The sequence below is a fragment of the Rhincodon typus genome, chromosome 2, assembly GCF_021869965.1.
Source record: "Rhincodon typus isolate 14 chromosome 2, sRhiTyp1.1, whole genome shotgun sequence".
Taxonomy (NCBI): Eukaryota; Metazoa; Chordata; class Chondrichthyes; order Orectolobiformes; family Rhincodontidae; genus Rhincodon; species Rhincodon typus.
In genome coordinates this window covers 60,738,296-60,765,656 of record NC_063333.1, presented here as the reverse complement: position 1 = coordinate 60,765,656, position 27,361 = coordinate 60,738,296, and the positions used below count along the sequence as shown (strand labels likewise).

Genomic DNA, 27,361 nt, shown 5'->3' with positions numbered 1-27,361 from the left:
GGAAATCATGCCTGATGAATTTATTAGAATCCTTTAAAGAGGTAACAAAAAGGATATTTGGAGAGGAAGCAGTGAATTTAATGTATTGGGATTTTCAGACAGTATTTGTAAAGTACCACACATTGGGCTTCTTAATAAATGAGGGTCCATAGTGTTGGAGGTAGAATATTAGAATTAGGATTGGCTAACTAACAGAAGACAGAGAATTCAGAAGAGAAAAGCAATTTAAGGATGGCAAGCTGTAATTAATGGAGTGCTTGGGCCACGGTTATATACAATATAGATCAATGACTTGGATGAGGGAAGTGAATGTACTATAGACAAGTTCACAAACAGTACAAAAATGTGTGGGAAGATAAGAAGTGAGGATGACACAGAGTCTACAGTAGGACATAAACAGATTAACTGAATGAGCAATAACTTGGCAGATGGAATATATTGTGGATGGATGTGGTATTATTCACTTTCGCAGGAAAAAAGGATATAATTACCAATGGCGGAGTGCAGTGAGTGTTCACTATACTGATATTTAGGATGCCAGGTCTGTCCAAAGAGGAGAGATTGTTTCAAGCGGATCTTATTCACCAGCGTTTAGAAGGATAGGAAAGGATCTGATTGAAATATACAAAATTCAACAGGGCTAGATAAACCATATGTAGGGAAAATATTTTTTCGATGTGGGGAGACCAGAACCAGGTATCTCTGACTCAAGATGGTGTTATTAGTGGTGACTTGTAAACTTATCATTGCACTCATGTGAGTACATGTGACAATAAATCTAATTCAATTCAATTCCAAGAGATTAGGTAAGCTATTTAGGACTGAGTTAAGGAAACATTTCTTTAGTCAAAGAGTAATAAACCTTTTGAATTCCCAAAGATGATTGTGGGAAGGTAATGGCTTCGTGGTATTATTATCGCTCAACTATTAATCCAGAGACCCAGGTAATGTTCTGGGAACCCGGGTTCGAATCCTGCCAAGGCAGATAGTGGAATTTGAATTCAATTTTAAAAATCTGGAATTATGAATCTACTGATCACCATGAAATCATCTGGTTTGCTAATGCCCTTCAGGGAAGGAAATCTGCCATCCTTGCCTAGTCTGGCCTACATATGACTCCAGACCCACAGCAATGTGGTTGACTCTCAATTACCCTCTGAAATGGCCTAGCAAGTCATTCAGTTGTACCAATCATTACAAAATCTCAAAGAAATGAAACCAGATGGTTCATCTGGCATTGACCTAGGCACCAAAAAAGAAAACGGCAGAAACAGCCCTGCCAACCCTGCAAAATCCTCCTCACTAACATTTGGGGTCTAGTGCAAAAATTGGGAGAGCTGTCTCACAGCCTAGTCAAGCAACAGCCTGACATAGTCATACTCAATGAAACATACCTTACAAACAACGTTCCAGACACCACCATCACCATCCCTGGATGTGTCCTGTCCCACCAGCAGGGCAGACACAGCATAGGTGGTGGCATAGTGATATACAGTCATGAGGAAACTGCTCAGGCAGTCCTCAACAGTGACTCCAGAACCCATCAAGTCTCATGGCTTCAGGTTAAACATGGACAAGGAAACCTCCTGCTGATTACCACATACCTTCCTCCCTCAGCTGATGAATCAGTACTCCTCTATGTTGAACAATATTTGGAGGAAGCGCTGAGGATGGCAAGGGCACAAAATGTACTCTGGGTGGGGGATTTCAACGTTCACCACCAAGAGTGGCTCGGCAGCAGTATTACTGATTGAGCTGGTTAGGTCCTAATGGACATAGCTGCTAGACTGGGTCTGCAGCAGGTGGCGAGGGAACAAACAAGAGGGAAAAACATAGTTGACCTCATCCTTACCAATCTGCCAGCTGCAGATCCATCTGTCCATGACAGTATCAGTAAGAATGACCACAGCACAGTCCTTATGGAGACAAAGTCCTGCCTCCACATTGAGTATAACATACATTGTGTTGTGTGGCACTATCACGGTGCTAAATGGGACAGACGTCAAAAAGATCTAGCAACTTAAGATTGGGCATCCATGAGGCACTGTGGACTATCAACAGCAGCAGAATTCTATTCCAGAACAATCTGCAACCTCACAGCCTGACATAGCTCCCACTCAGCCATTAGCATCAAGCCAGGGGATCAATCCTGGTTCAATGGAGAGTGCAGGAGGGCATGCCAGGAGAAGCACCAGGCATACCTGAAGATGAGGTACCAACTTGGTGAAGCCACCAAACAGGAATATTTGCATGCCAAACAGTGAAAGCAGCAAGTGATAGACAGAGCTAAGCGATCCCACAACCAACGGATCAGATCTAAGTTCTGCAGTCCTGCCACATGCAGTTGTGAATGGTGGTGGACAATTAAACAACTCACTGGAGGAGGAGGCTCCACAAATATCCCCATCCTCAATGATGGAAGAGCCCAGCACATCAAAAGATAAGACTGAAGCTTTCGCAGCAATTTTCAGCCAGAAGTGCCGAGTGGATGATCCATCTCGTCCTCCTCCAGTCGTCCCCAGCATTACAGATATCAGCCTTCAGCCAATTCGATTCACTCCACGTGCTATCAAAAAGCAGTTGAAGATACTGGATACTGCAAAGGTTACGGGCCCTGACAACATTCCAGCAATAGTACTAAAGACTTGTGCTCCAGCACTTGCCGCTCCCCTAGCCAAGCTGTTCCAAGTGATGGAAAGTGTCATCAACACTGCTATTAAGCAGCATCTGCTCAGCAATAACCTGCTCAGTGATTCCCAGTTTGGATTCCGCCAGGGCCACTCAGCTCCTGATCTCATTACAGCCTTGTTTCAAACATGGACGAAAGAGCTGATTTCCAGAGGTGAGGTGAGAGTGAGAGCTCTTGACGTCAAGGCTGTATTCAACTGAGTGTGGCATCAATGTAGGAGGATATCTGGGATGTCCGAGAGTAAAACGCTTCATCCCGGGAACAGATGTGGCGGAGGTGGAGGAATTGAGACTATGGGATAGCATTTTGACATGAGGGTAGGTGAGAGGAGGTGTCGTTGAGGTAGACGTGGGAGTCAGTGGGTTTGAAATGGAATCTCCTTCCAGGGTGAGGCGTTTTACTCCAGAACATCCCAGATATCCTCCTTTTTAAAAGCTGCTGAATTTTTAAAACACTGAAGCAACCAGAAAAGTGTCTTGCTGGCCAAGAAAGGAACATCATGCAATATCATAAATTCAACAGCTCAGGTACTAAGATGATGTACTTTAGAGGATACCTTAGAGACATCTGCACTTTGTAAGATATGGACATGAGTGACATGTAGCTAGGATGGAAGACAAGGTGGTGTAGGTGCCAGCAGTAGGCAAATCATACATGCAGTTTGCTGCAGATGATATAGATGAGGACTTAGTTGGGTAGTGTACAGTAAAAACACTGATGGACATGTACACAGAAGTCTTGGTGCATTGGCCTGACAAAAAGATTCTTGTCACTATCAAGTAGCATGGAGGAGTCCAGCAACTGTGCAGGTCTTTCCAGAGAGCTTAGAGTCCATCCAAGCAGAATTTATGGCCAACTCCATAAATATTTATGGACCCAAATCATGCAAGTTCAGCTTTCTACCCCACAGGCTTAGACTGCTGACATCATGGCTGACACGATGAATATGTAGACTCAAAGTGACTCTCAGGATCTAAAAGTGCCTATTTGTCCTGGACATAGTGCTAGGATTATTGAGATACTACTCCATCAGAGCATTGATGACTCTATGCAGTCCTCATTCCAGAAGACAGAATTCATCCACTCACCACTGCCATTCCACCAGTTCCCTTGATGTTGCCTGTCAGCCAGTCTGCCCAGACTATTGTCACCCATTGAAAAATTGCTGCATTTGAAATTCTGGTTTTGTGGGCCCAGTTCTATGAGTGATAAACTTGCAAGGCCTGTGGTCTCCTTTACTGAAAGACTGCTACCTGTCGCCTGTTATGCTGAGGTAATATTGTGTCAGAGCTCAAGGAAAGATAAAGGCAGGCAAAAAATAAATGCATGTGGGCAAATAGGTGGCTTTTATTTCAACTTTTGAAATGTTTAATTGATGAAATTGTTTTGCTTTGTGATGGTCCTTTTTGCATTTTGCATACATGCATCAGCTGTGGCTCAGTTGGTAGTTTTCTTTTTCCAGAAATTTGTACATTCAAATCTCACTTCAGGATCATAATTTAAAAATCAAAGTTGCTACTCTAGTGCAGTACTGGGGGAACACTGCAGTGTCTGAGGTCCTATCTTTAGACGAGACCTAGCATTTGCTCAGTGCACACTGGCTGCTGTGTTTCCCACATTGCATTAGTGAGAACACTGCAAATGCACTTAATTGGCTGTAACATACTTTCATATGCCCAGAGTTTATGAAAGATGTTATACAAATGCAAGCCTTTCTCTCTGTCTGTTTAGAAAACAGATTTGAACAACATGACATACAAAATGAAAATTACAGAGCACAGGACAAGACATTTGTTGAAGGTTACAATGTTCTTCGGAGCTGTTGTCTATAAATATTTAATTGACAAAGTGCTTCTTGGAACTTTGAATGGAAACAACAACGTTCATGGAAATCTCACTGTGTAGGTTTGTTTAGCTTAATTGGTTTGAAGGAACAAATAAAAAAAACCGCAGCTGCTTCAAAACATTAGTGTGCACTTTTAAATGGTGTTTGCTATTTGTATGCAGTGGTATCTAAAGCAAGTTAACATGTCTGAAATGTCGCAGTACTGCTCATACAAATGAGATTAAGCAGTGTACAGAACCTTAGAAGACTTCATGCAGATTGTGGTTGAGGTATTATAAGGGCCTGACTTTCTCTGGCCTCTGTTTTGTACAATAGAAGCATGCAGAGGCACAATAATGCCACCCTTCTTTCTTGACCTTTTCATTCCTTTTGGCCAGCAAAAACACTTTTCTGGCCGCTTCAACATTTTAAAAATTCAGCAGCTTTTAAAAAGGAGCACAGACCAGTCAGCTGCAATCAAGCAGCAAAAAGAGGAAAGGAATTGAATACAACAAGTGTACCTAGAGAGAAAAAAAAGTGAAAAATTCAAAAACTAATGGTGCAAAAGACCAATAATTCCCATGGATCTGATGGGATACACCCTAGGATATTAAAAGAAGTAGCTATGGAAATGATGGATGCACTGATAGTAATCTTCCAGGAATCCTTGGGTTCTGGAAAATTCCCAGAGGATTGGAAAACTGCCAAAGTAACAACCTTATTCAATAAGGGAAAGAGACCAAAAAAAAGGGTAACTATAGGTGAATGAACTTAACATTTGTTATTGGGTAAAAGTTATAGTCTGGTATACAGGATGTAAGAGCAGAGCATTTAGAAATACCCAATATTTCAATCTTCATGATGGGGAAAATCATGCCTGAAAATTATGACAATTATTTGAGGATGTAACAAACTGGATAGATAAAGTGGAAGTACTACATGTAATATATTTGGATTTTCAGTCGGAGTTTGATAAGGTACCAAATGTTAGGCTAATAAGTTAATGGTGTTGGAGGTAGCCTATTAACATAGATAGAGGATTGGCTAATGAATAGAAGACAGAGTTGGGACAAGGGAACTATGTTCAGAATGGTAACCAACAGCTAGTAGAGTGCCACAGGGATCAGTGCTGAGGCCAGACTTATTCACAATATATATTAACGAGGAAACTGAATGTACTATAGCCAAGTTTGTGGATGAAACAAAAATAATTGGGAAGGTAAGTGGTGAAGATGACACAAAGCATCTGCAAAGGGACATAGATATGTTAAGGTTAAACCTAAAGAAGAAAAGGTAAACATACAACATAATTTAAACATATATGTTAAATCATTCAGAATTTAAAGTAAACAATTTAACAAAGAAATGGAGAAAATTATTGCACCACTGAGCATATTCAATGCCAGCATGGATGAAATGACTCAGGAGATTTAGAAATGTTGCTATAGACCAAATCATACTCAGAACACATTAGCACCATCCTTCTCTAGCACCATTAGCATAATCATGTTTTTAACAGACAAGCACTTCAAAAAGGTATCTTTGATGATGCCCTAAAAAGCACTTACAAACACTTTTACTTTAAGAAGAAATCACGCAGCCATTTTCAAACAGAAAGAGGTGACCCATTTAATCAGAGACAACCAAGATCATCCAGTCAATGGACATCCATATCAATTCAAATTTGTTACTGGAACAAACATCACGTGTTATCTGACTAAATACTTTGGGTTAAAAAAGAATCAAAGTTGCAGACTTCTAACCTATTGTAGCGTGGAGCAAATGGACCAACCCCTAAGATTAAAAGGGGTGTTAAAAGTTTTATTAAGTCAATAAAGATAAACAATTTGCAGAACACGTTTATGCCGTTGTTACAAAGATGCTGCACATTTAGCTTTGCTTGGAGGACTCACAATTTGAAGACCCATGGGAAAAGAAATTTGTTTCAAGCCTTGTGAATTTAAACAGTGATTTCTTTCAAAATGTCATTGTAAGTTCAGTCATTGGGCTTCATTTTAAACAAGGCTTCCTAGAAATCACATGACTGGTGATAACTGTTTCCTTTGCTATAATCTCTGTTGGAGTTGTTTTAAACAGTGATTGATTTGGTGAGGTTCTTATTTTATCTGGGTCAGTTGGAGGAAAGCTTGCTATGAACAAGCTGCCCATCTGATGGCTCCATTTTTGTAAAGAAAAGTCTCTACTACAGATCAGGATGAAACATATTTGAGCTTTTGAAAGTGACTGAAAGAATATATCAAGATTGTATTTCTTGAGCAAGCTGTGACTCCAACATTACAGAGGCAACTGCATAATCTAATAGGCCAGATGGCCTACTCCTGCTCCTATTTTTTTATGTTCTTCCAATTAGTAACTTGGACAACATGTCAGAATATTAAAGCCACAGATTCTGGAACATCTTATGCTTTATCATTTTTCCCTCAAGAATAATTTTTTAACCAAAAGCCAATCTTTATAGAGATATCTGGTTTTTGTTTCCCTCTCTTTTTTTAGGGAGACAATGGTAGAGAGAAGTGATGGGGAGGGAGGATGAGAAAGAGACAAAGACTTAATGTGTGAGTGAGTATATATTTTAGAGGGTAAGTATTTATATTTCTATATTACTGACTATATATGTTAAACAAATGTTGCATCTTTATTGAATAAGTTCTATTTCAATAATAAGCCCATATTTGTCTTTGTTAAGAAACCTGATTGATAGATCTTTTTTGTTTGAAATCTGATATAGATAGGACATTTAATTAGTCATCTCGGTAACTGGCAGAAATATCTTTCATTTATATTATGACTGATGGAGTGGGGTGACAGTGCATTCCTCCAGCCTCAATCATTGTGTCATCCAGAATCAACGGATTTAAGTACTGAGCAGAAAGGCATATATTATCCTGAAAATTGTGCAGTTTGAGGAAGATTTCCAAATATCTAAGGAAACAATTACCAATTTAACAGGTGAGGAACAAGAAGACTTTTATTACTCTCCAGGAATGCTGGCTGAAGAGAGGAAGATATACACTCCAATTGAGATCAGTTACTTTGGTATTCAACAACTGTTTCACATTACTAATAAAGAAAAACAACACTGATTTTGTTGGGTTTTCTTCTCACTCATGGAAAAATCTTCAGGACTTGACATCTCAAAAGCTTTGGTGGAACCACCATCTGAAATCATGGCGAATTCTTCACAACAACAAAAATTAGTCCAGAGAACACAACAGTTCAGAGACTGCTAATACTGCACAGCTAATGCCACTGACAACAATGAAGCTAATGAAAGGACTGACATTGGTTTAAAGAACAGGCAGCAGAGTGGATATTCTTCATCTAAATCTGCCTCGTTAAAAATCAAAGAAGATTACTTCTTTTATCAACTAAATTGTCTTCCATTACACATTTTAAGAAAACTAAAGACCCCCCAGACAGACAACAGTCTGTGAGCAATGCCAACAGCAAAACATGTTTTCAGTCAAAGGCATTCAAGTAGTAAAAGACCCCCCAACAGCACAGAGTGACAAAGATCAACATTTGGATGATCATCCTCGGGCAAAGATCTAAATATTCATCCATGTCAAGAAACATTTGTAAGCTCAGAATGATAGGTAGGAGTTATGGTGGAAAATTTAATATATTTGTTTAAGCAAGTGTGTAATGGGTTAAAACAGAAAAATAGCAAAGCTTGTGGAAGATGTTATATCAAGTAATTGGCCTGAAAGTGTAGCTTTGTTATAGCTTTGCCTAACATTAAAATAAATAACTGTCTCTGGGAGGAATTGGCCCATTTGTTTGCTGTTAGTTCTACAGCTGTGTAACTTAGACCTAGCTACTAACTCCTAGGAGATAACAATAGCTTTCACCTAGTGTTAATGTAGTTAATGAGTCCTAAGCAAATATAAACTGTAACTTAACATTATATGATAAAATACTTCTTGTTACTCAAGGATGTGCCTCTTCTGCCAAAGACTTAGCGGTGGTCAATCCTTCAGTGCTTAATGCTGAGTGCCAATTGTGGCAGTAAGTATACCCAAGTATATCCACGTAGAACCTGATGTCTTCTGCAGGCATCTGTTATAGCAATCTCTTCTGGAGACTATTGAGGAAGACCAGAATTTCCTGGTCACCAGAAAAGTGGTGTTGCTGCAGGCCTCAGTCATGGCAAATATCTCAGTGTTCATTGATGTTGCAAAAGGAAAAACCATGCCATGAGCTACGCTGGCATTTCAGTGCATTACTGATTGTTTCATATGTCAGGTGAGACTTTTGCCCAAATCTACTGGTCAGTGACAGATACGTTAACAAGAATAAAATTATCAACTTACCTTCAACTGACTTTTTTCGAATGGAAGATCCTGCAAAACTCTTTCAGCATAGGAAGCCTCAGATTTCAGTGAAGGGAATCTACCATGTCCCACTTCTGCTCTACGAGCTGTCATACTCTAATAAGTAATAGGTTAAATGTCTTTTTCTCAGTGCATTATTACCAACATATGACTCAATGAGTTAATGCATAGGTGTGGAAGTGCGTACTTAATTGAGGCAAATGGAGAAAGTGATAAAGTGGCATGTCTGTTGCAGATAGGAGGGAGGATGGTAGGGATGGTCAGTTATAGTTATCAAGTTAGACTGGGATTTTTCTGTCTAATATTTTATGAATAACTATCCAGTTAAGTAATTTAGAAATGTTTGAAGTCTCCAAATCAGATTTATAGTCAGTGATTTTTTTTTCTGCTTCTCAGAGGATGCCAAGGAGTAGAGGAATTACCCATCAGATGTTCAAACCTAAACAAGAGTAAAATACTGCAGTTGCTGGAGATCTGAAATAAATCAGCTAGTACTGAAGAAACTCAGCAATCTATTCTGTCTGTGGCGAGAGAAACTGTGTTAATATTTAGAGTCCACTGACTTCCTGCATAATTCCCATGAAATCAATGTGTTAGGACTTATACAAGGTCCAAATGCAGAATTCTGGTCATCCATCTGGTCTCTAACTATCAGGAGAGCAATCTAGTTCTCCTGCTGTCCTAGTGACTGGGAAGGTTGATAAGGGCAGGGCAGTAGACGTAGTCTATATGGATTTCACTAAGGCCTTTGATAAGGTTCCATATGGTAGGCTGCTCTGAAAGGTTAGATCACATGGAATCCAAGGAGAGTTGGCAATTGAATACACAATTGGCATGATGTTAGGAAGCAGAGGGTAATAGTGGAAAGATACTTGTCAGACTGGAGGCCTGTGACTAGTGGCATACCTCAGGGGTCAGTGCTGAGCTCATTGCTGTTTATTATGTACATCAATGATTTGGATGAGAATGTACAAGGCATGATTAGTAAGTTTGTGGATGACACTAAAATAGGCGGTATCATGGACAGTGAGGAAAGTTATCAGAAATCGCAGCAGGATCTTGATCGGCTGGGGAAGTGGGCTGAGAAATGACAAAAAGAGTTTAATATAGGTAAGTGTGAGGTGTTGCATTTTGGAAAATCAAATCAAGGTTCAACAGAAACTACACTTTAAAAGCTATTCCTTAGCTGCAGAGCACCTGAAGACATTAAAGCCCCATGTTTATGTCTCACCATTGAGACTTTGGGTTGAATTTTCATCTTTGAGGCAGAGCAGCAATTGGGGAATTTCCCACTCAAGGAGCCTGTCTTGGGGGAAAGTGCCAGCAAGGATGATATTCCCATTGCGGGGAAGTGGATGCAGTCAGACTAACCAACCCTGGAAGGAGTTCAGGGGGAACCACAGGGGCTGCTAAGTGCTGAAGTGGGCACTGTGGGACTTAATCCCAGTTAGAATTAAAAGCAAGACCTGTAATCCCTCAAACCCCATGCACTCCCCATGCACAATTCAACCCAGTTCATACCCTTCCACACCTGCACCCTCCCCCTCATGGTCACTCATACACTCTGTGCTAAGTTATGCCCCTTAACCCACCTCTCATGGCCACTCCTCCTCCATTACAAGCCCCTGCTCCTATAGCTTGGCATGGAGGGTATGAGGGGCCATGGGGATGGGTGGAGGGGCAATATTTGGCATGTAGGCAGGAGCAAAACTTTCCCTCAACCAGGCTATAGCTCATGACGAGTCTGAATGGAGAAGAGCAGCAATTCTTTAAAAAAAGCTAGCCTGACTTCATGAAAATTATAGATATCTAAAAGGTGCCTCTTTCTGTAATGCAGCCTGCCAGGTTGAGGGGGGCCAGGGTGTGGACTCACAACCCAAACTGGCCCAACACCTTAAACAGCACTGATGAAAACTGGAAATCCCGTGAGCGGGTTTGGGAATCCTGGAATCAGATACTTGCCACCATTTTCACCCTGCCACTGAGACACCCTGACTCTAAGAAAATCCTTTGTCACATTTTGTCCAGAGAAACACAAAACTGAAATTCATTAAACTTTTTGTACCTTATTTTTCCTATTTCACTTTCATGCCCTTCTTTCTTCTTTGAGTCTCTCTTCTAGATCTTCCACTTGACAAAATGTTTTCGGAGTATCTCAACATATGATCTATGCCATCGACTGCAGTGACCCCTGTCTGGGCTAATGGTCACTATTTACCTGCAGCTTCTGCAAACTATATCTCCATTGTGCTCTTTAAAAGCTGCATCTGTGTTTTCATTTTGCCAACAGACTAGTTCAATGTTCGTGCTCAAAGCCAATGCTAAAGCATTGGGATTGCTTTCGTGACTTCTGATGGAGTCAGTACCGAGGAAGATGGTGAACATATTGCCCCTGAAAGGTAACACTTGTATAAATAATCCTGTGGTATTTCAGGGCAAAGATTTTTACAGACATGCCTATAAAATATCCCACCTTGACTCAGCTTTATACTTTGCACAGCTGGACGAATAAAATATTCACCACTTATGCTGGTCACATGCCATTTTGAGCTAGAGCATAATAGGCTAGTTTTGTGTCATTGCCAATCTAACTCTGTTTTGGACAAAATTGCTTCCAGAAGAATTGGTAACAATTGCCATTTGAACAAAACAATTGAAGATAATGAAACAAAGATACAAAGACGCAAATAAGCAAAGATATATGAAGGAGATAAAGCTACGTGGACCATCAAGATTGTCCTTCGGTTGAAACCTGTTGCTTCCTCTCCTTTGTCACAGTGTTGAATTGCCTCTTGAGGAAGTCCAAAGATTTTGCCTTTCTGAACACTATTCCAAGGCGTGGGTCACTTTAATGTGATGAAACACTTCTTGGCACTAGTCTTGAATGAGTAACTCATCATTTTGTATCTAAAAGAGCTTAATTAACCCCTAAAGAATTAGACCACAAAGTTTCCATCAAAGTTCATGTTCTTCATTGTCACTGTCAAAATTTTGCTGTTTTCTGTTTTTTAATTTTAATTGAGACGATCAATATACTGTAAAGAACAATGGATGTGCAAATTTGGGTTATAAATGGTAAAAAGAGAAAAAGGTCGTTATTTCACAGGCAATCACAGCTCATGGACTTTCATTAACGGGAATTAAATGGGAGCAGATAGGAAACAGTTTCGCTGTTCCAACAAGTTTGGCATTGCAAATCTGTTTCTATTTCAGTCCAAGCACTGTAAAATGCGCAGTCTGGATACAATATTTTCACCTTCTGGGAACTTACGCTGAAACCAGTCTGCTAACTGGAATCATAAAATGAGTGCCTAAAGAAATGTGTTTTGGCTTCTAACTTTCAGACCACTTAACAGAAATGTTCACTCTCAGGTATTCACACAAGAGGAAATGAGTGTATCACAAGCTGCACAAGAAATTCAGCACATAAGGAGGGAACAGTGGTTTGAAATTATGTGTTAGTATTGTGGCCAAGTCATGCAAAGAATGTTGCAAAATAGCGATCAGACCAATCTTGTTATTTTTCAGGTATAATTGCATCCAGATACGACTACAGCACATGGAAAAAGAAAAGCCTGGTGTTCTGGATCTAGCAGAATATTACTGTTTGATTTTTTTTTCAGATCTGACTCAGTTCTGTTTCAATGTCAATGAGTTCAACCTCACATCCGCCTTAACAACCACAGTTTGCATGTCATACAATGGTTGTGTGCTGGAATTAAATTTTGGTTTCCCACATTATTTATAACATTCCCACAAATATTCTTTTTGATCTTAAATATTGAATTTGGGAACTATAAATATGGACAGTTAGAGATTTCTGGCCTATTTTAACAGGTTTAACAACTGTTATTTCACCTCTGTTACTGAATTCTTACAAGGATTTTTTATGAGGAAATGGTATGTAACCTAATCCAAGTAAGTGCTGACAGTGAAACATGCTTTCTGTGTGAGGAGAGTGCTGTTACTCTGGGCGAGGATTCTCTAGTGCAACTCCATGCTGTCTAAATGGTTGGCACTTTTGGTGTTTTTACCTTCTATGAGATTCCTAGGTCACTGAAGCCTATGTTACTTTGCCAGTTGCTTGTACTCCATCTTCCACTTGCTTTCTCCCCCATCTTTGAAAACTATTCAGACACTCACTGAGACTCCTATATATTTTTCACTTCTTTGATTTTTTCATTCTGCCTTCAGTTGTCTTGTGCTAATGTAAGTTCTGACATGTAATCATTCTTTGGTCTGCACTGAAGCACTTTGCAGATCATTGTTGCTTATTTTTGTGTGTGTGTGTGCATGTGCGTGTGTTTGCGTTCTCTCCCCCTCCTCAACCAACCTCTCCATTCTTATTCATAGAATCCCTACAGTGTGGAAACAGGCCCTTTGGCCCAACAAGTCCACAGCAAACCTCAAAGCATCCCACCTAGACCCACCCTGCTGTAACCCACCTCATCTATACATCCCTGAACACTACGGGCAATTTGGCATGGCCAATCCACCTAACCTGCACATCTTTGGACTGTGGGAGGAAACCAGAGCACCCAGAGGAAACCCACACAGACACGGGAAGAATGTGCAAACTCCACACAGACAGTGGCCCAAGGTTGGAATCGAACTCAGGTCCCTGGTGCTGTGAGGCAGTGTTGCCAACTCAACCACCGTGCCGCCTTTCTGTTCCTTTTTAAAACACTGTTACTGTTAATAATTTGTCAAAGAGTCTTGCCTCTCCATTGCCTTATCTGATCAGTATTTCTAGCATTTTCTGTTGCTGTTTCTGCTCCCATGATCTATAATATTTCGCTTTGAGTGGCTTCAGGAAGATATGGAAAAATACAGCATTCCCATGAAATGTAAGGCAAAAGACTGAAAATTACAGGCCAATTAGCCTAACCTCGGTCATGGGTAAGATTTAGGAGTCCGTTATAAAGGATGAGATTTCTGAATATTTGGAAGTGCATGGTAAATAGGGCAAAGTCAGCATGGCTTCATCAAGGGGAGGTCATGCCTGACAAGTCTGCTAGAATTCTTTGAGGAAATAATGAGCAGGTTAGACCAAGGAGAGCCAATAGATGTCATCTACCTGGACTTCAAGAAGACCTTTGCCAGAGTTCCGCACAGGAGGCTGCTGAGTAAGATAAGGGCCCATGATGTTAGAGGCAAGGTGCAAGCATGGATAGAAGATTGGCTGACAAGCAGAATGTAGAGATTGGTGATAAAAGGGTCTTTCTCAGGACGGCAGCTGGTGACAAGTGGTGTTCCATAAGGGTCGGTGTTGGAACCACAACTTTTCACTTTATACATTAATGATCTAGATGAAGGAACTGAGGGCATTCTGGCTAAGTTTGCAGATGATACAAAGATATGCAGAGGGACAGGTGGTATTGAGGATGTAGGGAGGCTGCAGAAGGATTTGGACATGTTTGTGGTAAGAAGTGGTAGATAGAGTACAATGTGGGAAAGTGTGAAGTCATGCACTTTGGTAAGAAGAATAGATGTATGGACTATTTTCTAAATGGGGAGAAAATTCAGAAGTCTGAAGTGCAAAGAGACATGGGAGTCCTAGACCAGGATTCATTCAAGATAAACTTGCAGGTTGAGTCAGTAGTCAGGAAGGCAAATGCAATGTTGGCATTTATTTTGAGAGGACTTGAATATAAAAGCAGGGATGAGGAATGTCTGAGGACTTTGGGACTATACTCATTGGAGTTTAGAAGGATGAGGGGGGATCTAATTGAAACTTACAGAATACTGAATGGCCTGGATAGATGGACATTGGGAAGATGCTTCCATTGGTAGGAGAGTAAAGGGAAGACCTTTTAGAACAGAGATAAGGAGAAACTTCTTCAGCCAGAGAGTGGTGAATCTATGAAATTCACTGCCACAGAAGGCTGTGGAGGCCAAGTCATTGAGTATAGTTAAGACGGAGATAGATAGGTTCTTGAGTGTCAAGGGAATCAAGGGTTACGGGGAGAAAGCAGGAGAATGGGGTTGAGAAACTTATCATTCATGACTGAATGGCAGAACAGACTCATTGGGCTGAATGGCCTAACTTCTACTCCAATGTCTTATGGTCTTATGGTCTGAAATGAATAATTCAAGACTATCTGATATGCTATACAATCATGCTTGCTTTTCCATTCTTGGCATGACACCCTTTATCCTTATCTGCTCCCCCATATCCCTCATGAATTTGACAACCTCTTTCAAATCTCCTGTGAACCTTTACTTTTCCAAGGAGAGAAAAATAACAACTTCTTCAATCATTCTGCATAACAGGAGCACCTCATGTTGCTCTGGAGACATTCTCAGAAACATTTTTAGATCATCGCTAATGCCTTCACATCCTTTCTAGTGCGGGGCCAGAAATGGACACAATAATCCACTTGTGAATGTTTTTTTACAACATAACTTCTTTTTTTTTGTACTCTATGCCTCTATTGATAAAGTCCACGATGCTTTGTGGTTTATTCACTATTTTCTCAACCTGTTCTGCCAACTTCAATGACCCATACACATAAATGCCCATATCAACTTTAAACACAGAGGTGTCCTCCACAAAATTAAATGCTACAAGTGTTTGAACCAGAAAAAATGAATAAAGTTGTCAGAAGTGAAGGACTAAACCTGAAGGTTATTGGCAATTCACCATTTGCAGAACACAAAACATCAGTTGCCAGATCTAAATCTCAGTATGTTATTCAATATAAACAATGGCATATTTGCCCAGACCTTCCAGTCAACCTCAGACAGGATGTATCCAATGCTTTCTGAGATTTAATCTACCGCGTTAAGCTAGAAAACTTGTACCTTCCAGTGTCAGCTCTAGTAGAGATGTAAGGAAGAAATTCATGATGGCAAGCACAAATGGGTTGCCTTTTTCTTATTATAAACTAATGATTATGTGCCTTAAGGTCAATTGTCAGTTCATTGATTTGCATTTATAAATGGACCTGTCACCCCTCCACCACACAAACACAGCACCTCCTCACTGGGAAAGACATCCCCCTCTGTCATATCTCCATTGGTGCTCAACTTCCTCCATTCCATGAAAATGCTTGACACCACACACAATCGCCAACCATGGTGACACTTCCAACATTGGGGAAATAGAAGGCAGGTATTCTGGGCAGTGAGTTGGGAGAGAGTTGTGCGTGAAGAGCTGAGCACTGGCAAGAAACAGGTGGTGAGCCAGGAGGGCAATGAACATGACCAGGAGAGGCTTTCATTGCTGGAGGTGAGGGAAAGGTGCACATTGCTGAGAGGGATATGAATATTGCTGGGAGAGGGGGGCACATTTTTGAGTCAGGATGAACTTTTCCAGGGGCTGCGAAATTCAACATTGACAGGAGACATATGATTATTGCTAGGACCATGGTTGAATATTGCCAGGAGGAAGATAAATATTGTCAGGATCAGGGGACAGGAGTGAACCCTTTGGGTTCTGCACATGAAGGCACTCATTGCCAGGAGAGAAGTTGACATTGATAGAATGGAGTGTGAATTTTCATGGGAATTGGAGTGGACATTGCTGCAAATTGGGGGTTGAACATTGCCGGTAAAATAATCTGGCTTTCTTTGCTGCAGAGAAAAGAACAGTTCCTTCCTAACTTCTGATTAAATATTAACATTCAAAAGTTGTTCAGCTACCTGGGAGCCAATCACACAGCTTTTTGGCAGCAGAAAGCCTTTGTCATTAACAGCTAGTCACCACTGCATAGATCAATCAGCTATTTGTTGCTGGCCAAATCTCCCTTTGTGTAACCCACCCCTGGATCCAGCACTTCTGTAGTAACCTCCCACAACAGCAGTGTAAACACCACTTACAATGAGTGTCAGGTAACTTAATTTAAAAACATTCGGCAATCCTTTCCACTCCTTGGTTTTTAAACCAATCCTTTTCCCTTTTCAGTCCACTATCAAAAATACAGAAAGTTAAAGTACACTACTTGTACATTCCTTTGCCCCATTTCTTTTAATACTTCCAGTTAACAGAAATCTATTAATCTCATATTCAACATTAGCAATTGTCTGAACATGAACTACCTTATAGCTTTCCTAATCCTAACCAATGTTTGCATGTAGGAGTAATTGTTCATTTTACTCATGAAATGACTGGTTCTGTTTTCCAGGTTATGTCTCCTAGTCACACATTTCTCATTGAGTGAGAGTACTCTCTTGCTTTGCTATTTGTGCTTTCTGTTGCTATCTTGTAAAAAAACACAAATAATTCACCCTTTAATATTCTGAAGTTCATGGATGTGCTTCACAAATTCATACTCATTCTCTAATCATTTTAAAATATAATTAAATTGTAAAGTTTTTTTTAATGTTGCTTTTATTGTTCTCTGAACAATTTTTTTCTCCTGCTAAAAGCAACATACTGCAGATTAAAAGATCTAAATTAAAACAAAGTGCTGGAGAAACTCAACAAGTCTGACAGCATCTAAGAGAGAATACTGAAGAATACGTGTGATGCTAACTTTGTTTCTCTCTCCACAGAAACTGTCAAACCTGCTGTGTTTCCTCAACATTTTTCATTTGATTTCTTTTCATTACCTTTTGTAGTTCTTACTATTTGCTTACCCTGTATATGTTTTTGTCTTTCATTCACTTGGATCATTTCTTTTTTGTTCTTATTTATTTGTTCAAGCAATGTGGGCCCCAAAGCATTTGTTAAGTTTTGAAAACCAACAAAAGATTATCAAAAAAAAGTGAGAAAATAAAATTTGAGGATAAACTTGCAAGTAACTTGATAGGCGGAATAGCCCACTTCAGCTCCTATGTCGTATAAGATCAAGACAGACAGCAAGAGCCTCTTTAAATATATAATAAGAAAGAGAGGCCAAAGTGAACATAAAACCCGCAGAGAATGTGAAAATCTGAGTATATCAGCCTTGAATAAATCCTAATGACCCAGGCCAATCATTGAGTGGATTTAAAACAAAGATAGATAGATTTTTGATTAGTTAGGGGATCAAAGGTTAAGTGCAGGAGAATGGTGTTGAGTAACAAGTCAACCGTCATCGAATGGTGGAGCCAACTCGATGGGCCGAATGGCCTAACTTTGTTCCTACATCTTGTGTTTTCTGGGTGTTTGACAGGATAGATGCTGAAAAGTTGTTTCTCTTTGTGGCAGAATATAGAACATAGGACATAATCTTACACCAATGGATTGTGTGTCAGGACTATAAGGAGGAAGAATTACTTCTGTCAGAAGTTCCAGGATTTTGACCTAGTTACAGTGAAGGAATGATGCTATGGTTCCAAGTAAGGATGGTGTGTGCCTCAGAGTGGAGTGGGAAGGTTTTGATCTTCCCATGTACCTGATGCATTTACCATTCTGGATGGTGGAGGTCATTGCTTTGGAAGATGCTATTGAAGGAACGGTAGTGAATAGCTGCAGTGCATCTTATAGATTGTATGCACTACTGCCCACTTTATGTCAGTGATGAAGGGAGTGAATGTTAAAGGTACTGGATCAGTGCCGAGCAAGTGGTTGCTTTGCGCTTCATGGTGTCAAGCTCCTTGAGTGTTTTTGGTGCTGCCCTCATCCAAGTATGTGGAGAACATTCTGCCACATTCCAAATTTGTACCTCCTAGATGATTGATGGGTTATAGGGAAACAAGAGATGACTTATTTGCCATAGAATTCTGAGTTTCTGATCAGCCCTTATATGGCTTGAGTGATCTAATTGGACAGCTCTGGACAAGAAATGCTTGGACCATAGATACTTATGCATTTTCCTGACTGCATTTTCCTGCTCTTCCCCCTGCCCACCCCTGGACCATCTGCTATGGAACCACAAGATTCACTGGGACTCACTCCCCATATTGCAGAGGCATGGACCCCCTGACTGAGAACAACTTGAATGGATGCATGACCATGCCAATCCCATGGGCAGGCTGTCCTTGACTAACTGTGCTGGAACCCACAGACTAATGGGTGATTTTATGAATTTGGATGACGACTACTCCCCCAAGACTGAGACATGGCTGCCTGCTTGTGGAATGTGCAGTGTGTTTGCCACATAAATTGCTGGAACACGGAACAGATGTGAGATTGATGTAGTACATTGCTGTACAGCAAGATGTATGTCCCCTTGAGTGAGGATTGCTCCCTAACAAAGCAAGCTACCTGGTTGTGTAGTTCCTCTAATTGACACGTTAAGGCAAGGCAAAGTAAGGCAATGCTGCATGCATGCTGGTGGTGCTAAGTAAGTGAGTACAAAGAGAGCAAGCAGGAAGACCTGAGGTGTAGCCTGGTCCAATCGGTGCCCTGATACCTGTCTGTGTGTGCAAGGTGTCCTTGTAGCAGTAGGGTTCAATACTAGTTACTGATGCACCCTGCAATGCAAGTCTATGCTTCCTGACTGTCGTGCAAATGGATCTGAGAGATGCAATATGGATTCTTAATGGGTTGGCAAATGTCAGGTCTTACCACCCGTGGATACTAAGTGTGTGTGGGTAGCACACATGGTTCATCCATGGGTTGCTGTTTAGTGCTGAGCAACATGGAGGTTTCTGACAGTCAATGACAAGCCAAATTCATCAGCTACCCACTCTTACTACCACGTTGGGAATTTTTGATATCTAGCTTGCTCTGCTCATTTGTGAAGCTGAATATTAATGAGGCATTCACAAGGCATTTAAGAAGCTGTAATCCCTTAACTGGCAATTTATCACTCACGAGAAACAAGCCACTTGGCAACTGGATTAAACATGAAGAAAGTTGCTCCAGGCTTCAAAATGACTTTGCCAGACTTCTCGTACAATTCTGCCACAAATCTCACTATAGTTCACATTGCTCAGGCACTATAAGATTCCAACCGTAGAGAGAGATTAAACAAAATGTGCAACAGAAACCAAAAGGCACAGACTATATTGCAATAATTTACTACGGTTACACATGAAGCATCAAATATTTTTTTAAAATTCTATTTCTGCTGAATTAGCAAAGAGATTTATTTTCCAAAGCACCAACACAGTTGGCTAAATCTAGAATTCATAATGGAGGACATGATACCAGATCTATCACTTTGTACATTTTGATGTTTCTTTTCTAAAGAAAATATAATCGTTCGCATGCCCGCAGCCTGATCAAATCTGATGCTGTTTGTTTGCTTCTAAGCACACTGAAGGTATATTATAAAAGGTTGACTTTTACTCTAGTTTGCCTTAAGGAGGATTACTAAGGTAGGCATCATTGCCATTCAGAACCAACTCATGAGTAACAGCAATCTCAGAATGTGATTTTTCACATGACAGCATTATATTCAAGCACATACACTTCTGCGTTGTTCTGTGCTGTGATTTGCGTGACTGTTATAACACTTAGTGGAAGTGTTCTGCTTCTTATTGCAGCTACTAATGCAATTTCATTGACAGTAAATGTTGACTGAATGTTTTCTCAGTGTTCCTTTGCTATGATTTCACACCAAAAATTGTTAAAACTAGCCTTGCACTGAAAAATTAATAAGATAAAGTGAATTATAACACAAAGCACCAATTTATTTAATCAATTCCTTCAGTCTATTGTGTGTGTAATAAAGCATGTGGTAAATGTATTTATGCTAATGTATGATAGAGCCAGGTGGGCCCATGGCCACACCACTAGCTACTAGTGTTGGCAGAATCTGGAAGAGAAATTGAATGAGCTTAAAACATTATTATATTTTATAAATATTATGGGCTACATTTGCTTAGACAGGTGGGAAAGGAATTGTTCAACATACTTGCCATGCCTCCTGGTCTTTGGTATGATATAAATATCAAAAGTTCTACCCAGTGAAAGTGATGATTGTTTTAAAGGACAATTAGCAGGTTACTTGCTGTTGATCAGTGATTTGTTTTCCTGATATGAAGGAAATTGTTGGGAGGGAATGAAGTGCAGAGGGGCATCCCCACCTTCTGCTTGACAGTTTTGAAAGAACATAAACAGTCATTTTGAAAAGGCTTTGATTCTTACTGTTTTCTTATTTGAGGTGCAAGTTAATCCCACTTTTGTGGAGCTGACAGGAAAGTGGAGTTAAGGCCACTACAAAAGCAGCTATGATCTTAATGAATGAGCTTCTTCTTCTACAAAATCTTATGTCCCTATGTTCCTAATACCTATGGCAGGAGGACAGGAAAAGAACTTACAACATTCACAAATTTCAATTTATATGTTCATGTAAAAACTAAGCCTGGCTATGAAAAAGATCAGAGAATCTCCACATTGTTACATTCTGGAAATTAGGTTTTATGATTAACTGTAAAATTACAAATGTAAGTCTCACTTCAATATAAAGAATGTGCTTTCTGAAATGTGAATCATTATAACAAGGCTTAAAAGTCTTTGATTTGGAAAGTCAAAGCTTGAAGTCACATTTTAGACTCAGTTAACAGAAATGAGAGTTATGTTCTCTACATGTTGGGGTTGGCATCCGGTGAACTGCATATGTCTAATGGGTATGGAATGGCATTGTGTCCATTACACCTTATTGTACCCAGTGACTTGTTCCACCTATGAAAGTGGCATTCCTTGTCTTGAAATGAAATATTAAATTGGACAAATTCGTACTTATGGCTTGCTTCAGTTTGTGTCCACCAGCAGAGCAAAACAATCAGAAATGCAAACCGCAAGATCACAGGGATCAAAGGGAAAGCCCTCAGTTGTTGGAGTCATATCTGACAGAAAGGAAAATGGTCATAGATCTAAAGCCAATTATCACAGATCAAAGACATTGTGAAACGGATTCATCAGAAAAACCTCTTTGATTAATAATTTCAGTTGCTTCACAAATAAAACATTTTTCATACAAATTCAGGAATGTTGATTCCAACTCAAAAACATACAACAGCAGGATCAAAACATCCAAACTTGGATGACAAGTAACATGAAATGTTAAAGCCTCCTAAACCACGTAGCAGTAATCATCTCCAACAAAATTCTTTGACCTTCAATAACATCACTATCATTCAAAACTCTGGTATCAACATTGTTGGGGTCACGACTGAATAGGTTAGCCTTAACAATACCATGGTTACATGAAAATGGAAGAGACTAGGAACTGTGAAACGGGGCACTCATTTCATGATCAGTTCCTTCACCATAATGTTCACCAGTCACGTAGATGGGTAAAATCATCAAAATCATTCAAAAAGTTCAACACCATCAATGACAGAACAATATGTGTGATTAGTATCTCTCCCATTGAACGCAAAACTTTTCTTGTTCCATCATTGGTGATTGCACTATGTTTGATTTACAGGATATATTGTTCCTACTCACCAAGATTGTTTTACAGTGCACTTCCCTTCCCGCTTATTGAGAAGGACAAGTGTGTCAGAGGCACAGAAAAAAAGGTTATCTTCCCCAAGTTCCTTCTCAAAGTATACGCCTCCCCCATTTCTGGCCTCTGTCCTCAGCCACCCAAATTATCCTAATGAAACTCAATTGACGTTCAAGAGATAGTGTTAATCTTTTGATTAGTCACTTTATGACATTTTGGATTTAATACTGTTCAATATATACAAATCATAAGCATTTCTGTTTTTCTTTTCTTGATAATATCTATTAGTAAAGATTCTGGAATGACTACTTATTGCTCCTCTGGACCAATCTCTCATGTTCCATTATTAACCCCACTTTTTCCTTGCCTTATCTAGACTTTTGTCATCATACATCTCTTCTGCTTCCTCTCGATCACAAACCTACAGACTTTCCCTTTTGTTCTTTCTTCTTCTCCCCAGTCTCTCTACTTGCTCAAAGCCTGCTCCACAATCAACTTCATTCAACTCAGAATCTTTTCACATTTCTTTTTCTATCAGCTTCCTGCACACTGGTACCTTAATTGATGGAGTAAGGTTTTATCAGAGGGAAGCTTGTAACATGGTCATATGCAGGATAAAGCAAATAGATCTCATAGGGAGAGAGGAAATCCCAATTGGGGTATTGGTATAACCCATTATAGGAATGATCCTGATCACAGGAAGTTTCCAATTCTGTGGGTGAGAGAAAGTGCCCATTGGTGACAAGCAGGAACAGACAGTTGCTGAGAGGACAAGATGGTGGTTGGCAGGTAGAGTGCAGTTGAAGTTTTGGTAGAGTAATCATAGAGTGGTTGGAGGTGGAGTGCGTGTTGGTGATGGTGCATAAGGAGTGGATATGGAGGTTGTGGTGAGTATATGGTGGTCAGTGAGATTTGCTGGATACACGTTGGAGGTGGGGTCCCATAATGCTTGCAGCATAAAATGCAAGTCATGGAGGAATCAGATGGTGGTTGGGAGATTTCAATCACTGCTAGAAGTGGGAGAAAAGAGAAACAAACAGATTATAATTAAGATGAGGGTGTTCATTTACTCTGCTGATCTGGAAAATTATTACTTTTCCTCTTGGCTGTAAGCAGTGCCAGACTTATATAGATGAAACTTTTTTTGATCATACATGCTTCTGGATTTTCTGAGGACTGAAGAAGCCAGCCAATAGGAGTGATAAATAGAATGGCTGTGTAAATAATGGCACATAGACTAACTAAAACTTGGAAATAGCCAATACAGGTTATGAAAGGATTACTTTGTCCATTAAAATGCAACTCTTATTTTAACATATAATCACAGTTTTCTTCAAAATTGTTGACTTTTAATTTTCAAATTCCATTTCTAAAATGATTATGGGAGCCCTTTGGCTTTGCGGGTTTTGAGGAGATAATTCAACATCACCGCATTCTCGGAGCAACAAAAATGAACAAACTTGACAGCATTGTCCATATTCTATTTTTTTTAAAGAAAGGATTTGTCCACATCTAAAACAGAATCATAGCTTAATGTTTGAATGGCTGCCTTATTTATTTGTAACACATTATCAAAATAGAAATTGGCCGGACTATGGAAAGAAATAGTTTTGCTGTTTTGCATTTACATGCTTGAAGATTAGGTAAACACTGAGGCTAAGAATGGATTTTGGTCTGAAATCTGAGCTGATCCAATTTTGTGTGGCTCAAACAAGCCTTGAAAATAAAGAAATTTCTTTATTATTATTATTTTAAAATTTCTGGTGGGTTGCTACATTGGTTTTTCCATACAAAAACCTATTCAAAAAAGTGAAAAAATGATAGTAGATGGCAAAATGGATCAATGATATATCAAATCATATTACTAATGAGTTTCCTGTACTGTTGCTTGCAATACCATAGTTGGGACCGATATATGATGTTTTATGATTACTGAGCGGAAAAAAAATAGTGAGCTCTGGTCCATGACTGGTCTGAGCAATATCAAATAACAGGAAAAATAATTCCACACACAAATGATGGGAGCAGAGAAAATGAAAAGACACAAGTAGAAAGCTCTAAACTAGTCCAATCGTTCTCAAACAATGATAGGTACTTTGAGAAAATGAATCTTAAGAAATCTTCTGAATCCCAATATTAACTTAAAGGTTTCAATTTGCTCTAAGGCATGAACTAAATTATAAAGTAAAATACATTTTATAATTTGAAAATATCAAGATTGGTGCACTTACAATTCCAAGGGCAGCTGGAGGCTCAGAAGTCTGAGTGAGCAGAGACATTCAGTATAAGGTAATGTGATCAATTGATACATAAATGTAATAAGCAAACAAATTTTTGTTCCACTATATCTTATGAATTTCTGGAGGTGTCTGTAGATTGAAATTCTCTTGGAAAGCAATAGCTGTTACACAGTAAAAATGATCGTTTCACAACATTAAAATCCCACAAGCAGCAGTTGTGAATGATCAATTAATCCATTTATAGTCATGCTGGTTGAGAGGTGAATATTGGTCAAGACAATGGGCAAACTCCCTGTTCTTTGAAAAATTTTAATTTTATAGGGCCAAAATCTTCATTGAAAAATGATGACACGTTAATAGCAGTTGTTATTATTAATAAACAAATCAGTCAGCATGTTCAGGGGCTTTCAGAGATGTGTAGTGAAAGGACAAAATTTGTTGGTCCACATATGGCACTCCATGATTTACTTGATACAAAAGGCATCTTGCCATTAGGCTACCTATTATTAATAAAAAAAATTGCTGGATTTTCACACTAATTGCTCATTAAACTGGATATGGAAAGTTAGAGCTCAGAATTAGCTATTCTTTACAATGAGAACATGTTAATATGATGACATTGGGCCAAAAAAATATACTGATAAGTCTCAGAAAACAAATTGCTTTGTGATTTTTATAAATGTTCAAATTTACATTTTTTGTTACTTTTCCTTCTGTCTCCATTTTGTATTTTCCTTTATCCAGTCTTTCATTTTATTACCACCTCTGTACCTAATTTACCTTATATAGCTTATTCTCCTTCTCTGATATTCTTTTGTGTCTTTCTCGATTGTTAAAACTCATTAGATTCAGAGATTCAATGTTGATTTCACTGTGCACCAAGATCTCAGGTGGATTGACAGGCTGTTACTGGTTTGCAATTCTAGAAAGTTACAGTGCAAAGTTTTTCAAGTTGAGGAAAGAGAAACCACAAGATGTTCTGCTCAAACAAAGTTTGGACAATGTTTTATAAACCCAGCTCTGGTCCTTTGGCTTTACCCTTTCTCAACCTCCGATTCTCCCAGCTTCAGAATTCTTGAATTTCTTTTTGCCTCTCAGATCAGCACATAGCACACCTACAGCTCCCTGTTTGACTCCCTCCAATCAAGTTCCATCCACCTTGTAGCACCCATATGGATCTAACCATATTCATGAACAGCACAGTCTATGTGCAGGGTGTGTTGTCATTTTTCGTTCTCTCTCATCTTTGAGATGATAGACCATAGCACCCTTCTTCAGTGCCTCTTCAACTGAGGGAGAATATAGCTTGGATCCATTCCAAGTCATCTGGCTGTGTTCACAGTACCTCTGGTGATGGCAATACCTTTTATTCTAGTACCATGATCTATTTTTAGCCCTACTAAAAAGATGAGTTGACAATCTGATGAAGCTACAACAAAAGACCACATGCAGTTCAATAGAACTTTGTATAAGCCTTTCAGATGTTGTTCTAGTGAGCTAATGAGACCACCCTTTGGTTCATGAAGGGTAGATTGAGGTTCGGTTTCATCTTTCATGTCTCACTAATGTGTTTAAGTTTCTGAATAATATCGACTGAGACTGAATATATTTGAAAAACAGACTTATATAATTTTTAGATATTGAAGACATCAATGAGTGTGGAAAGAAAGCAGGAGTCTGGCATTGAGATCGAGGATCAGCTATGACCACAATGAATGATGGAGCAGGATCAGTGGACACAATAGCCTACATCTGCTCCTACTTTCAATGTGTGATAAACTATAGAAGCAGAAAGCGATGGACAAATTTAAGAGGCTTAACATTCTACAGATCATGTCAAATCCCTGCAGTCCTATCACATTCAGCTACAAATAAACAAGTAACCAGAGCTTGAGGGCCCAGAAAAATCATCACCCTCAATGATTGGGAGCCAATACATCAATAAGAAACAAACTTGAAGTTGTTGCTACCATCTTCAGCTGGAAGTACCAAGTAGATGATTCATCTTAGCTACCTCCTTATGTCCCCAGCACAAAGATGTCACCTATCATCCAATTTAATTCTCCTCTTCAAGCGTTAACAACAAATAGCTGAAGCAATGGATATAACCATCTAAGTCAAACACTATACTTACTGGCTTGAAACTATATTGTCATTCCTTCAATGTTGCTGGCTCAACATCCTTGAACTTCCTCCCGAACGACACTGGGTGAACCTATACTAAGTGGTCTGCTTTCGTTCAAGAGGTGGCTAACATCCAACATGCAACCAGGGATGCTCAATAATGGTGGCCTTAATCAGTGATGTTTATATCCCCTATATTCATTTGAAAAAAGTTCTCCTCCAAACTCCTTTGTTGCCATATAAAAAATGTGTTTTTCTTATGCCTCAGTGATCTGAGATATTTTTCCACATTAATTATTGTTGCATCAGTGACAGCAGTCTAATTGTTCTACTCTCTTTCTCCAGTTTACTGTTTGTCAACAAAGTACATGGGGGTAGAGCTGATTGTGTGTTTGATGATATCGACATGGTTATCTGGATTTCTGTGGTAATGAAACCTCCAGCAGCAAGTAGCAATGGTGAAGGAGGACACCAAGCAAGCAAGCTTGAGCAGTTGTTCTGGAACCTCCAGCATTGGCAGTGATGATGAATAAAACAGCTGGGCTGTTGAATGGAAAGAAAATGGTGAAGGAAGAAGAAATTGTGAGAAGGAGAATCAGTCATATAAAAAAAACTTGTCAACTCAGTGTAAACCACAGGCTTCATTCCATGTAAATATTGTAAATATATCATTGTTTAAACTTAATTTCATTCATGTTTGTAATGACTTGATACCAGTGGAATAAAGAATCTTGCCTTATGATCTTTGGGCTGCCCATGTGTCCAAATCTTATGTTTTACTATTATAAAGAAATGGCCAACATAATCTGAAGGGACATTTACCTTATTGTTGTGAAGCTGGTTTGTGATTACCAACATCA

At 39.4% G+C, this 27,361-nt stretch overlaps 1 long non-coding RNA gene across 1 annotated transcript in view; it reads left to right on the top strand.

The window, feature by feature from the left end:
• The window catches only part of LOC125487219, an 82,477-nt gene extending 55,332 nt beyond the window's left edge, over positions 1–27,145 (top strand). The window contains exons 2-3 of the long non-coding RNA XR_007265733.1: positions 7,029–7,114; positions 26,847–27,145. This is a non-coding gene — a long non-coding RNA (uncharacterized LOC125487219). The remainder of the gene's footprint in view (positions 1–7,028; positions 7,115–26,846) is intronic.
• The last annotated feature ends 216 nt before the right edge of the window (positions 27,146–27,361 follow it).